This window comes from Anabrus simplex, chromosome 5 (genome assembly GCF_040414725.1).
Source record: "Anabrus simplex isolate iqAnaSimp1 chromosome 5, ASM4041472v1, whole genome shotgun sequence".
Taxonomy (NCBI): domain Eukaryota; kingdom Metazoa; phylum Arthropoda; class Insecta; order Orthoptera; family Tettigoniidae; genus Anabrus; species Anabrus simplex.
This window is the reverse complement of record NC_090269.1, coordinates 371,995,186-372,011,176: the sequence shown is the minus strand read 5'-3', so window position 1 is coordinate 372,011,176 and position 15,991 is coordinate 371,995,186. Positions and strand designations below refer to the sequence as shown.

The following is a 15,991-nucleotide window of genomic DNA, read 5'->3' as shown; positions in this document are numbered from 1 at the left end:
AATAAGAGAAAGAATAAAAGAAATTGAAGTTGGATGGTAATGAGGAAAGATAAGATAGGGAAATGAAGGAGGGGTAGTTTAAGGTGGGTTAGGAGGGTGGGTTATTGGAGGTAGAAAATGTGGGTGGGAACTATGTAAGACATGGAAAATAGAATTGGGGTTTTGGAATTTGGAATTTTTGAGAAGAAGAATTAGGAAGTCAAAAAGGATATTGGGTTTTTCAGAAATGTCGTTTAAATTGAAATTAGGGTTGAAGTACTGGTCAAGGTGGATAAAGCAATTTTCAGTAATGTTTAAGAGGGGGCCTTTGTTAATGATTTTAAGTATGTTTATGTCATTGTCAATACTGGTGAAATTATGTTTGGAGTCTTGTATGTGCTGTCCTATGGCAGAGAATCTGTTGTATTTAATGGCGTTGACATGTTCAGAGTACCTGATATTGAAGTTGCGGCCAGTTTGTCCGACGTAGGAGGAACTGCAGTTGTTACATTTAAATCTGTATACACCAGATTTAGAAAAGGCATTAGACTTATTTAGAGATTTAGAGTTGTGTAAGATATCAAGACTTCTATTGTTAGTTCTAAAAGAAATTTTCATATTATGTTTTTTAAAGATATTAGTTATTTTATAAGCATCCTGAGTAAAAGTGAAGGTGGAAAAAGCAGTTGGTTTTATTGTGTCTTTAGATAAAGTGGTTTTTGGACGGTGTTTGAATTTGTTGATGATGCGGTTAATGAAGGAGTTGTTAAAGCCATTAAATTTAGCAATGTTGCGGATGGTGTTTAATTCATTATTTAAATCTTTTTTGGACATAGGGGTGTTGAAGGCACGAAAAATTAAGCTGTTATAAGTAGCACGTTTATGAGCTTGGGGGTGCGAAGAATCTTGTCTTATTGTAGTTGCTGTTTGGGTTGGTTTTCTGAAAATTTTGTAAGATAAAGAAGAAGGATGTCTAGTAATAGTTAGGTCTAGAAAATTAAGAGTTTGGTTGTGTTCTGATTCGAGGGTGAATTTAAAAAACATAATATGAAAATTTCTTTTAGAACTAACAATAGAAGTCTTGATATCTTACACAACTCTAAATCTCTAAATAAGTCTAATGCCTTTTCTAAATCTGGTGTATACAGATTTAAATGTAACAACTGCTGTTCCTCCTACGTCGGACAAACTGGCCGCAACTTCAATATCAGGTACTCTGAACATGTCAACGCCATTAAATACAACAGATTCTCTGCCATAGGACAGCACATACAAGACTCCAAACATAATTTCACCAGTATTGACAATGACATAAACATACTTAAAATCATTAACAAAGGCCCCCTCTTAAACATTACTGAAAATTGCTTTATCCACCTTGACCAGTACTTCAACCCTAATTTCAATTTAAACGACATTTCTGAAAAACCCAATATCCTTTTTGACTTCCTAATTCTTCTTCTCAAAAATTCCAAATTCCAAAACCCCAATTCTATTTTCCATGTCTTACATAGTTCCCACCCACATTTTCTACCTCCAATAACCCACCCTCCTAACCCACCTTAAACTACCCCTCCTTCATTTCCCTATCTTATCTTTCCTCATTACCATCCAACTTCAATTTCTTTTATTCTTTCTCTTATTTCACTATCACTCTTCCTCGTTTAATTTATTCTCCTCTTTCAAAAATTTTTGTCTTGCGCCAACTTCGACTACTTCAATCATAACCTAAAAAATTTTTTTAAAATAGCGCACTGTGCATATAAGTTTTCATTTGTTTTCCGATATTGCGCTTTTTACTACATTTTTTTCTTCTCTCTACAATTGTTTTTTCAAATCAACTGTTTACCAAGATCTTAGCTGGAGTACGGGTGCTCGTTCGGTTATACTAATTGGCATCGTACATTTTTATATACGTACTTGGCTTCCCGCAGCCGTGACAGGTTCTGGACCTTCGAAACGTTCTCCACTCTGCTTTGGTGTTTGGCCGCAGCGCGTGACCTTGAGTGTGCCACGTAGTCACCGGGAGCTGGCGGCTTTCATCTACAGATCTGTTCGTCTGCGAATTCAAGCCTTTTTGATCTTCGCAAGTTGATTGTTAATGTTGTGACTTTGTGCAGAACAGAATGTGATGTCGTGTCTTTGTGCCTAACAGTGAAAAACTGACCTCCAACATTCTTAAACATTTTACATGTTTTTTATGGCTGATGATGACCTAGACTAAGGTCGAAACCGGTCCCATTTAAATAGAAATGTGATTGCTACGTTTCTTTCTTTTGAGTATTGAATAGGTTGAACCTCCAGTTATTTAATTTTTAACATCAATAATTTCAATACGGAACAATGAAATTTTTATCTTTAAATGCACAAGCTAACCAAGCTAAACAAAAAGCCTTCTCTTACATGGGCCTTAAGATCAAGATCGCTAAATTAGGAAAAGACATCGACTTCCTGAAACAATGCATATCCTACAATCTTACCCCCAAATTTCTTCAAAGTTGTACCAGAAAAAACATTTCTTCTCCTCACATGTTAAAAACCCAAAAAATAACCAACAAAATTTGGCTAAAAAACGAAATTCGTTTCTTATACAAGAAAAAATCATTTTTAAACAACAGATTATACGAAACACATCTAGAAATTGCTAATCTTCTCCCGAGTGCACAATGGAACCTCTTCCTAACTCAAGTAGACGATAAATTATTTCATGTACTGTCAATCAAACAACAAACCCTTGAGAAAAAACTCAAAATTCTCAAGAACAACTCTTCTTCACATAAATTCCAGTTTAAGAACCATAACACACCCTCCAAAACTATTGAACAATTCCATCCTCCCATCGTAAATCTATCTAAAACAACTCTGAGTGATGATGAAAACTCAATCCTTTCGAAGGGCTTCAAACACAATTGGCCCAATCTTAACACTTTCAATGTAGCCACCAATTTAATTATTGAATCTGAAATAGCCATTAACAAAATGCCAACAGATGAACAAGATGAAATCAGATATGAAGTAAAAAGGAAACTTGAAAAAATCTTCATTAACAATAACAAAAACACTTCTCTTATTAATTATAATAATAATAATTTAATTAAAGATAATAAAACCATTTCAGATCTTAAAAAGAAAATCAATGACAATAATCTCATTATCACCAAATCTGATAAAGGCAACACTACTGTCATAATGGATAAAACTGACTACTTAGATAAAACCAAAAACTTTTTCAGTGACCCTTCTTTTTCTATAATAAAAAAAGACCCAACCACAAAAATCCAACGCCTACTCAAACATACTTTAAAAAACGTTTCCTTTCTCCTCACAGATCAAGAAAAAACTAAACTAATAAACATGAACCCTGGACTACCCACTGCCAAAGCCCTCCCTAAAATTCACAAAACTAACATTCCTATCCGTCCAATTATTAATTACAGACCCAGTCCCCTATACAACACTTCTAAATTCATCCAAACATTTTTACTAAAAAATTATCGATTTTTATCCAACAAATCTATCAAAAACACTTCTGATCTAATCAACAAATTAAAAAATTTTGAAATCCAACCAAATTTTTCTCTCCATTCTTTTGACATTGTCAACATGTACCCTAGTATTCCAATTCCAAAATTATTTCCCATTATAAACAACAACCTAAACAAATTCAGTAACCTAAGTAAACTTGAAATTCAAGACTTCATGTCTATTTTAAAATTAGTTCTCAACAATAATTATTTTACCTTTGACAACACCATTTATCAACAAGATGGCTTGGCTATGGGCTCACCTGCTTCTGGCATTCTTGCTGAAATTTACCTCGACTTCTTAGAAAACACAAGAATTAATAATAATAATAATTTCTCCAACATCCTCTTTTGGGCGAGATATGTCGACGACACATTGGTAATATTAAATGAGGAATCAACCAACGCAGCCTCTACACTTCTTCATCTCAACAACTTAGACTCTAACATTAAATTCACCCTCGAATCAGAACACAACCAAACTCTTAATTTTCTAGACCTAACTATTACTAGACATCCTTCTTCTTTATCTTACAAAATTTTCAGAAAACCAACCCAAACAGCAACTACAATAAGACAAGATTCTTCGCACCCCCAAGCTCATAAACGTGCTACTTATAACAGCTTAATTTTTCGTGCCTTCAACACCCCTATGTCCAAAAAAGATTTAAATAATGAATTAAACACCATCCGCAACATTGCTAAATTTAATGGCTTTAACAACTCCTTCATTAACCGCATCATCAACAAATTCAAACACCGTCCAAAAACCACTTTATCTAAAGACACAATAAAACCAACTGCTTTTTCCACCTTCACTTTTACTCAGGATGCTTATAAAATAACTAATATCTTTAAAAAAAATAATATGAAAATTTCTTTTAGAACTAACAATAGAAGTCTTGATATCTTACACAACTCTAAATCTCTAAATAAGTCTAATGCCTTTTCTAAATCTGGTGTATACAGATTTAAATGTAACAACTGCAGTTCCTCCTACGTCGGACAAACTGGCCGCAACTTCAATATCAGGTACTCTGAACATGTCAACGCCATTAAATACAACAGATTCTCTGCCATAGGACAGCACATACAAGACTCCAAACATAATTTCACCAGTATTGACAATGACATAAACATACTTAAAATCATTAACAAAGGCCCCCTCTTAAACATTACTGAAAATTGCTTTATCCACCTTGACCAGTACTTCAACCCTAATTTCAATTTAAACGACATTTCTGAAAAACCCAATATCCTTTTTGACTTCCTAATTCTTCTTCTCAAAAATTCCAAATTCCAAAACCCCAATTCTATTTTCCATGTCTTACATAGTTCCCACCCACATTTTCTACCTCCAATAACCCACCCTCCTAACCCACCTTAAACTACCCCTCCTTCATTTCCCTATCTTATCTTTCCTCATTACCATCTAACTTCAATTTCTTTTATTCTTTCTCTTATTTCACTATCACTCTTCCTCGTTTAATTTATTCTCCTCTTTCAAAAATTTTTGTCTTGCGCCAACTTCGACTACTTCAATCATAACCTAAAAAATTTTTTTAAAATAGCGCACTGTGCATATAAGTTTTCATTTGTTTTCCGATATTGCGCTTTTTACTACATTTTTTTCTTCTCTCTACAATTGTTTTTTCAAATCAACTGTTTACCAAGATCTTAGCTGGAGTACGGGTGCTCGTTCGGTTATACTAATTGGCATCGTACTTTTTTATATACGTACTTGGCTTCCCGCAGCCGTGACAGGTTCTGGACCTTCGAAACGTTCTCCACTCTGCTTTGGTGTTTGGCCGCAGCGCGTGACCTTGAGTGTGCCACGTAGTCACCGGGAGCTGGCGGCTTTCATCTACAGATCTGTTCGTCTGCGAATTCAAGCCTTTTTGATCTTCGCAAGTTGATTGTTAATGTTGTGACTTTGTGCAGAACAGAATGTGATGTCGTGTCTTTGTGCCTAACAGTGAAAAACTGACCTCCAACATTCTTAAACATTTTACATGTTTTTTATGGCTGATGATGACCTAGACTAAGGTCGAAACCGGTCCCATTTAAATAGAAATGTGATTGCTACGTTTCTTTCTTTTGAGTATTGAATAGGTTGAACCTCCAGTTATTTAATTTTTAACATTAGTATTTATGAGACTCGAGAAACTAGCTAAGAACCACGAAATGCATAGACGGACAAAACATATAGGACACTGCCATTTCTACATAAGGGAAGTTACACTGGAAGGGAAAATAAATAATGAGTCTATATCGACGGACAGCCAATTAACTGCCATTCTAACTAAACCTCTCCACAAACCAAAGTTACAACATTTAATAAATGAAAGTGGACTTTCAGTGAAGTGCTTTAAGTGAATTCCTCAATGAGAGAGTGTGTTAAGACATTTGAGTCATTCATTAATTATTCTTTGATTGTATCATTTTTCAATTATATATCGATTAATTGATCTGTAATCTAACATACATACATACGTACATACATTATCATTATAGACTGTTATGCCTTTCAGCGTTCAGTCTGCAAGCCTCTGAGAATTCACTAAACGTCGCCACAATCCTCGATTTGCAACTAGTGTTGTGGCTTCATTTAGTTCTATACCTCTTATCTTTAAATCGTTAGAAACCGAGTCTAACCACCGTCGTCTTGGTCTCCCTCTACTTCTCTTACCCTCCATAACAGAGTCCATTATTCTCCTAGGTAACCTATCCTCCTCCATTCGCCTCACATGATCCCACCACCGAAGCCGGTTTATGCGTACAGCTTCATCCATCGAGTTCATTCCTAAATTAGCCTTTATCTCCTCATTCCGAGTACCCTCCTGCCATTGTTCCCACCTGTCCGTACCAACAATCATTCTTGCTACTTTCATGTCTGTTACTTCTAACTTATGAATAAGATATCCTGAGTCCACCCAGCTTTCACTCCCGTAAAGCAAAGTTGGTCTGAAAATAGACCGATGTAAAGATAGTTTCGTCTGGGAGCTGACTTCCTTCTTACAGAATACTGCTGATCGCAACTGCGAGCTCACTGCATTAGCTTTACTACACCTTGATTCAATCTCACTTACTATATTACCATCCTGGGAGAACACACAACCTAAATACTTGAAATTATCGACCTGTTCTAGCTTTGTATCACCAATCTGACATTCAATTCTGTTTAATTTCTTACCTACTGACATCAATTTAGTCTTCAAGAGGCTAATTTTCATACCATACTCATTGCACCTATTTTCAAGTTCCAAGATATTAGATTGCAGGCTTTCGGCACAGTCTGCCATTAAGACCAAGTCGTCGGCATAGGCCAAACTGCTTACTACATTTCCACCTAACTGAATCCCTCCCTGCCATTTTATACCTTTCAGCATATGATCCATGTAAACTACAAACAGCAAAGGTGAAAGATTACAACCTTGTCTAACTCCTGTAAGTACCCTGAACCAAGAACTCATTCTACCATGAATTCTCTCTGAAGCCCAATTGTCAACATAAATGCCTTTGATTGATTTTAATAATCTACCTTTAATTCCATAGTCCCCCAGTATGGCAAACATCTTTTCCCTCGGTACCCTGTCATATGCTTTCTCTAGATCTACGAAACATAAACACAACTTCCTATTCCTCTCGTAGCATTTTTCAATTACCTGGCGCATACTGAAAATCTGATCCTGGCAGCCTCTCTGTGGTCTGAAACTACACTGGTTTTCATCCAACTTCCTCTCAACGACTGATCACACCCTCCCTTCCAAGATGCCAGTGAATACTTTGCCTGGTATACTAATCAATGAGATACCTCGATAGTTGTTGCAATCCTTCCTGTTCCCTTGCTTATAGATATGTGCAATTACTGCTTTTGTCCAATCTGAAAGTACCTTACCAACACTCCACGCTCATTTTACTACTCTATGAAGCCATTTCATCCCTGCCTTCCCACTATACTTAACCATTTCAGGTCTAATTTCATCCATTCCCGCCGCCTTATGGCAATGGAGTTTATTTACTATCCTTTCCACTTCCTCAAGCATAATTTCACCATCATTTTCCTCCTCCCCATGAGCTTGGCTGTTTGCAACACCACCATGATGATTTCCTTTTACATTGAGAAGATGTTCAAAATATTCCCTCCACCTCTCCAGTGATTCCCTGGGATCTATTATGAGTTCACCTGAATTACTCAAATCACCGTTCATTTCCTTTTTCCCCTCCCTTCCTAAGATTCTTTATTACTGTCCAGAAAGGTTTCCCTGCTGCTTGACCTAGCCTTTCCAGGTTATTACCAAAATCTTCCCATGACTTCTTTTTGGATTCAACAACTATTTGTTTCGCTCTGTTTCTTTCATCTACGTACAAATCCCTGTCAGCCTCGGCCCTTGTTTGGAGCCATTTTTTATAAGCCTTCTTTTTACGTTTACAGGCTGCTCTCACTTCATCATTCCACCAAGATGTTCGCCTTTTCCCATCTTTACACACAGTTGTTCCTAGGCATTCCCTTGCTGTTTCTACTACAGCATCCCTGTATGCCACCCATTCACTTTCTATATCCTGAACCTGTTTACTGTGTACTGTTCGAAGCTTCTCACTAATCATATCCATGTACTTCTGTCTAATTTCCTCGTCCTGGAGATTTTCTACTCTTATTCGTTTGCAGACAGATTTCACTTTCTCTACCCTAGGCCTAGAGATACTTAGTTCACTACAGATCAGGTAGTGGTCTGTATCATCGAAAAATCCGCGAAAAACTCGTACATTCCTAACAGATTTCCTGAATTCAAAGTCCGTTAAGATATAGGCCCGGTTTCTTCAACTCTACGTTGAATTTTGCTTAACAAATGTTAACTAACAATTGTTTTTAATTTAACACTTCGTTTAAAAGTATCCTGTTTCACGAACATATTTCCAACATTTGTTACGAAACAATTGTTAAAGACATATTAACACATTTCCGTAAGATTTCTGAACGTGTTTGGCAGTGAGCGTCTTTTGTTTCTTTACATATAGCGCTCCTAGTGACGTGTTGAAATAGTATTTTGTCACACAGACACACGGTTGACATTATTATAGGTTATGGTTAGCGGAGACCGCTAAGAAGTAAACATGTCAAGTAAGAGACAACAACAGCGTTATTATGATGAATGCGAGACAAATGTTATAGTTTTAATTAAAATTATGCGAGTGTGCTTAAAATATGAAATAACGGACTGTTATATCACAACATTTTATATAGCCTATTCTTGTAGGAGTGCAAACTAAGGTTCCTACATCACCGGGAAAATGTGATAATTGATATGTTTTGAATGATTTTCGGGCATTCTTTTATTGCGGGGAAAATAATGTTGTGCCTTGTTAATGCTGCAATGGCAGCAAGAATTCTTTGTAGAATTCTACACATTCTTTTTTTGTCCTCGTGAACATAGTCGCCTACAATTAGGCCTTTTTTCTTTTGAAATAAATACTATTTGTTCGGGATGTCGAGCTATGAAGATCTTTTGCCCCTACAATTAGGCCTACATGGAAAGTGTCTCGAGGTCAGATGTCATTACAAACCTCCGCTTCGGACGAAGTGGAGGTGATATAACACTAAAGGCGAACAAATTTTACTTATACATGTCAGGTCCGCAACCTAATAACTTCTGAAAAATTGATGAAAACTCGATTCCAATGCAAGGCGTATATATTTAGGAGTTGTGGCATAGTGGTCATCGTACTTGTCTGCGAGCGTCGTAGACGTGAGTTCGAGTCTCGTTTCAGGGAACGTTATTTAAAAATTGGAACAAAAATATTACGCAAATTGCAGTACCGGTACACTTTGTTTTCTACCTGAAATGAATATAGGTCTAAACGTTCTCACAGTTACTGCTGGATCTCTTCTTAATCTGTTTATCCTCCAGGGTCGGTTTTTCCCTCGGACTCAACGAGGGATCCCACCTCTACCGTCTTAAGGGCAGTGCCCTGGAGCTTCAGACTTTGGGTCGGGGGATACAATTGGGGAGAATGATCAGTACCCCCCCAGGCGGCCTCACCTGCTATGCTGAACAGGGGCCTTGTGGAGGGATGGAAAGAAGATTGGATGGGACAGGGAAGGAAGCGGCCGTGGCCTTAAGTTAGGTACCATCCCGGCATTTGCCTGGAGGAGAAGTGGGAACCCACGGAAAACCACTTCGAGGATGGCTGAGGTGGGAATCGAACCTTCCTTTACTCAGTTGACCTCCCGAGGCTGAGTGGACCCCGTTTCAGCCCTCATACCACTTTTCAAATTTCGTGGCAGAGCCAGGAATCGAACCCGGACCCCTGGGGTGTGGCAGCTAATCACGCTAACCACTACACCACAGAGGCGGACTATATTAATTAGAGGTAGGAAATAAAGTTCCACTGCAATTTGATCATTACTTTTATTCGCATCTTTACCTTCACATTCCCTGAAATAATTAATTATATTTGAATTTTTTTTAAAAGTGTTCTAACGCGGGACTCGAACTCTCATCGTCGTGGCTCGTAGACAAGTACGATGACCACTCGGCCACTGCTACACCTGACTAGTGTGCAACTTTTAAAGTATATACGAGGTGCTTTACAATCGGGAATTCGTATTTTTTTCGGAAATTATTAGGTTACGGACCTAACAAGTACAAGTTAACTGTGTTCGCATTTTAGTGTTCTATCCCCTCCACGTGGTCCGAAGCGGATCCTGCCTCATGACATTTGTCCTCATTTATTTCGAAAACGAAACTGTACGGTATTGACCCAAACCCTTCTACACGAGTTACTGTTGAATGTCCCCCAGCAGGTACATTAAGCTAGTTGAAATCGATTGGACGCAGGGTCTAACCCATCCTTGTAAAGTCTATAAGCAACTGCTGCACTGGAGAGATTAGTAAGTTGCAATCTGTTGGAAACTCTAACCTATATCGTCTAGTAGGTACCTTGTTCATTACGGCTTCGGTAATTAGAAATCATTCTTCTGACAACTCTAAAAGGTCGTTATTTCTTAGTATGGGTCGTCCTTTGCCGTCTTCAGTTTTTAAATAGTCCTCATACAGCAGTAAAGCTTCAAACTTACTTCTTCTACATGTCTCCATTTTGAAATTTTAGCAACTGTTAAGAGGTTTAACACAGGGGTGCTGCTAGGTTAATTTAACACAAGATTTAACAATTGTTAGAGTTAACAATTCTTGATGAGACGACCATTTTGTTAAATTGTGTGTTAAGTCTCCTTAACAGCAGTGTTAACGCTTAACATTCGTTGAAGAAACCGGGCCATAGTCTATTATGGATCTGGTGCCCCTAGCCTCCCATGTGTAGCGGTGAATAGCCTTATGCTTGAAGAATGTATTCGTAACAGCTAAACCCATACTAGCACAGAAGTCCAGCAAACGCTTCCCATTCCCATTAGCTTCCATATCTTCCCCACATTTACCAATCACCCTTTCGTATCCTTCAGTTCTATTCCCAACTCTCGCATTGAAATCGCCCATTAGCACTATTCTATCCTTGTTGTTCACCCTGACCACGATGTCACTCAATGCTTCATAAAACTTGTCAACTTCATCCTCATCTGCACCCTCACATGGTGAATACACGGAAACAATTCTTGTCCTAATTCCTCCCACTGACAAATCTACCCACATCATTCGCTCATTTACATGCCTAACAGATACTATGTTGCGTGCAATGGTATTCCTGATAAAGAGCCCTACCCCAGACTCTGCCCTTCCCTTTCTAACACCCGTCAAGTACACTTTATAATCTCCTATCTCTTCCTCATTATCTCCCCTTACCCGAATATATCACTTACTCCTAGCACATCCAGATGCATCCTCTTTGCTGACTCAGCCAGTTCTACCTTCTTTCTTCTATAAGCCCCATTAATATTGATAGCTCCCCATCGAATTCCATTTCGTTCGCCAAGTTGTTTCCAAAGAGTCCCTCGCCTGTCAAATGGGAGTGGGACTCCATTACTCCCATAGGTCCGAGGCTTGCTTAAAGTGTTCTGAGCTCGGTTAATTCATGAAGCAGGATGCTGCCCTACTTGCACATAGTCCAAGTGAGGATCTCTCCTCTAACGGGTTATGGACCACCGGTGAATTGTATAGTCCTAGCCGCCTGAGTACAAGGAGGGCCACGACTCAGAATATGTCCGAGATGCCAACTCCCATTCCATAGCAACTGGTATCCCGACTCTCAGGACCACTTACTAGGCCACTCAGCCGTTGCCCATGGTTCACGAACTAGGACGTGACTACAGTAACCCACAAACATGAACCAAGAATAATATTATTCTGATACCTCTTCTACAATTTCTTTTATGATGATGGCCCTTTGAAGAACAATGTAATCAGTCAGTATCTCTATGAATGTGTGAAACGAGGGGTCTTTTACAGAACGGAGAGCTGCTTATATCTACCTTGTTTAAACAAATGGCTTTACGGCACACCGACACAGATAGGTCTTATGGCGATGATGGGATAGGAAAGGGCTAGGAGTGGGAAGGGAGCGACCATGGCCTTAAGGTACAGCCGCGACATTTGCCTGGTGTGAAAATGGGAAACCATGGTAAAATGTCTTCAGGGCTGCTGACAATGGGGTTTGAACCCACCATCTCCTAAATGCAAGCTCAGAGCCGCACGCCCTAACTGCATAGCTAACTCGCTCAGTATAGACTGTATATGTGTGTATACCTTAATATTAATAAGAACATCTAGATTGTGGTCCCCAAACCAATGGTACCATTACATCAATGACCAGACCTTAACAGAAAGTCTACCATTTTAAATACCTCGGATCTATGATTACGTCGGATAATGATGCTTCCTCTGACACACAGACGAGGTTTAGCACAGGAGGGTCCAAGAAGAGACTGTAATTCGTGCCCTCCGCAATAAAAAGATGCCCAGATATCTGAAGGCTAAAATTTACTAGACAGTGAGCAGACCAGATGCTGTCTTTGGAGTAGAATGCTGCTCTTTGACAAGGAAACATGGACAGATCCTCCATGTTATGAAGATGAGGATGTTGTGGAATGGTCACTGGGGCCGACTCTCGTGGACCATGTCAGAAATAAAGATGTGCGACATAAATTTGGTGTGGCCCCAATCGTAGAGAAAGTGAGAGAGGCTCAACTCCAGCGGTAACGTCATGTCATGCAAAGCAATGACAATTCAGTTTTAAAAAAAAGGCACTCCAACTTGACCCAGGTGGGTGCCAACCATGAGGGAGACTACCAAAGCAATGGACTGACAACATTATGGAAGATAATATGCATGCTGTGGATCTCAACCCCCGAGATTACTCTGACAATTAATACACCTTGTAATGAACAGAGACCTGTTCTAAAATTATTTTTCATTCTGTTCTCACGAATTATCATGAAAGAGAACAGAGAAAAAGGATGATTTTTCTATACTGAACCTCTTAAGCCCTACCATACACAGTACAGCTTAGAATAGTATTTAGAGTATCTACACATTTGTTGCTACATTTATAAGCTACAGATATCATAATTATCGCCTCATCGTACCTGAATGGGTGCAGAAGTGAAAAATCAGCCTGAAATCCTGTAATGGTGGAGGAGGGAGAAGGGAACATAGAACAATAAAAATATAATTTATTTTGTTTCAAATACAAATTAACTTATTTGCTTTTTGAATGATCACTACTTAAATACATGCAACATCGCATGGCCTCAGCTACCGTATGCAGACATTTTAATTTGATGTCATCTGGCTACCTGCTAGTCCATTTCGACATTCTGTTTTACTCTAAGCCTACAAGATGGCAGAGTAAACCGACTCTCTCATGGGCATTTTTGGCTGAGTTTTTAATGAATTGTCAGGTAAACACCAAATGTGTCACAAGAGATCTTTTACATGCCGACATTGTATGACATGGAGCGACGAATGAACTTTTTCCGCCCTTCAAAAATCCGACTACCTCTGCCAGGTTTGAACCTGCTACCTTGGGATCCAGAGGTCAACACTACCACTGATCCACAGAGGCATACTCTCCAGTAATATATCTAATAATTCTCTTTTCCACATAAATATTAGGACGGTACCTTTCCTACACACCGCAATCACTATCTCTGTAGTTCCATGTCTTCACTAGAGATATATGAGGGAATACCCATTAGCATGTCTCAAAGTAATTGGATGAATAATTGCCATAATTACCATTCCACACTGAAATTCACAGAAATGAATTTATTTCCACAATCTAAGTTCTAAGGTAACATTCATAAATAACTCAGAAACAATATTCATGATTATTTTGTGTATGAAGTAACATATCTCGTCTACAGATGAACATCTGAAGAGATTCTGACCTAATGTGTTTCTTTTCAACAGGTGACAATAGAAAGTGTTTCATTTAAAGTATTAAGGACAGGTAATGAATGATTCACGTAGTTCTATGAACTAAACCCTGCTCACATCTGTCCATGATACACAAACTAGAAAAGGAGCACAAAAATATTTATTAGTAGACAGTCTGGGATCACTACAAAGGATCCCTTTTAATCAGCAGTGTATACATTGCAATGCTATATTAAACCTGTGAATAGCTCATAGACAGTAACTCTCCCAGTACTGCTACCTTGGCAACAATCCAGGCCAAATATAGGTTAGAAAATGCTGGGGTGAAGCAAAAATAACTTCTTATACAGTCAATCCACAACTCACGTAATCCAGTTATTTAACTGAACAAGTGTAGATTTTCCTGCATAAGGTTATCTTTCCACAAAAGGGTTCCAATAAATAATCATTGAAACAGATCCTTCTTAAATAAATACTTTTCACAATTGCTGGGAACTGGGCAAGCACACACAATACAAGTGCCAGGCTGAGAAACAAAAGGGTACCCACATTCTTTCTCAAAGGAGCAGTAACTTGCTCTCTACTTATTCACAAGTAGTTCCCAGTTTTAATTATAGCAGATAATTAAAAAAAAAAAAAAAAGTTCTTGTTAATTCATTTTAGGGGGCTTAGGACATCGAGACAAACAGTCCGCCGAACTTAAAAGTGTGAAATCTGATAACTCACATAACAGTTTAGTTTCTGTTTATTTTCAATGAATGACAACTACACTAGGGGAGAGGTAGTTGTGCTATGTAAGGTACCATACCAGTATAAACCTGCAGTTGAAAGCAATACCAAGCAGTTGCATGTCAGAATATTCCAGAACTACAGTTTACAATAGTAAGGTGACTAGGTATTTACTTTCCCCACTCCTCTACTAGCTAAAAATCATGGGATTATAATTTTAAAAATCCAGCCATGAGTTGGGTTTAGACCATGATATATTACACTGAATATTACTTTCAGGTAGGGTTTGATCACAAAAGGAAGAGAATTATTCATTTCTAGAAATAGTAATCTGGAAGTATTAAAAAAAATATTTTTTAGAATAAACAAAAGAACAGACGATCTGGAAACAACAATAAGGAAAAGACGGCTGCGATTCTATGGACACATGGTCAGAATAGATCCAGCAAGGTTAAATAAACAAATTTTTAATAAAATATACTACTTGAAGAGCCAGGGGTTATATGCCAAGCAAATGAAGGAAGAACTCAAGAGGTTAGGAATTGCAGATGAAGAATGTCGTGATAAAGACCAATTCAGGAAAATAATTTCCAACATAAAAATTCTGGTTGAAGAAAAGAAAGAGCGCAGAGGGGGGAGATGGACTGAAGAGAGAAGAGCGCAACATTCTGAAAGAATGAAGGCACTGTGGAGAAAGAGGAAGGAAGAAGGGATGATTAGAGGGAAGTGAAGTGGTATTGGCGTGGTCCTAAGTTTGGCCAGTTCGCAAGAAAGAAAGAAGAAACAGCCTTCACTGAAGTAGCCTATAATGTAGTCTTGCCCACAGCGTAGGTTGTATGATGTGAACAGACCACAACTCAGTGGTCCATCAAATTATGCTTAGTGGTTTTTGGGTGTGAGTTACTGTATTGGGGAATGAGCAGAAAACTTTATAAACACCATTGTATGTAGTTGACACTCTCCATATTTGAGTGGTTAAGGTTGATCAATTCAATAATTAACAGTAACCAAGTCACTGTGATATCAAAGCTGTTTCACAGATACTCGAACAAATTATTACAAAACTGATATGTTTTGTATACTCAAGTTTTAGCGACCAATTAGACTCAGCAAAGGAGTCAAAAGATGGAGTACATAAACAACTGTGATTACATAATAAGCAAATGTATTACTAATGTGATTACTTCTAATTTCCCTTCTTCCCGGCTTTCCCCCAATTACCTGCAGTCGGAACTTTGAATGAATTTAGCCTATTTTAATGGCCAGATGCCTTTTCTGATTCCAACCCTAAGGGGAGGGATGTATTCACTATTGCATGTTTCTGGTGATGGTTTGTAGTGTGATCTGCTGTATGGAAATAAAGATATGAATTCAGACAAACTCAACACATAGCCCCCAAAATAGAGGAATTAACCAAAATTAAAATCCTTG

General features: G+C 38.2%; 1 protein-coding gene across 6 annotated transcripts in view; it reads right to left on the bottom strand.

Annotated features, from left to right (window-relative positions):
* RIC-3 (RIC3 acetylcholine receptor chaperone) overlaps positions 1–15,991 on the bottom strand; it is a 292,250-nt gene that overhangs the window by 262,727 nt on the left and 13,532 nt on the right. The gene's annotated exons all lie outside the window — the stretch shown is intronic.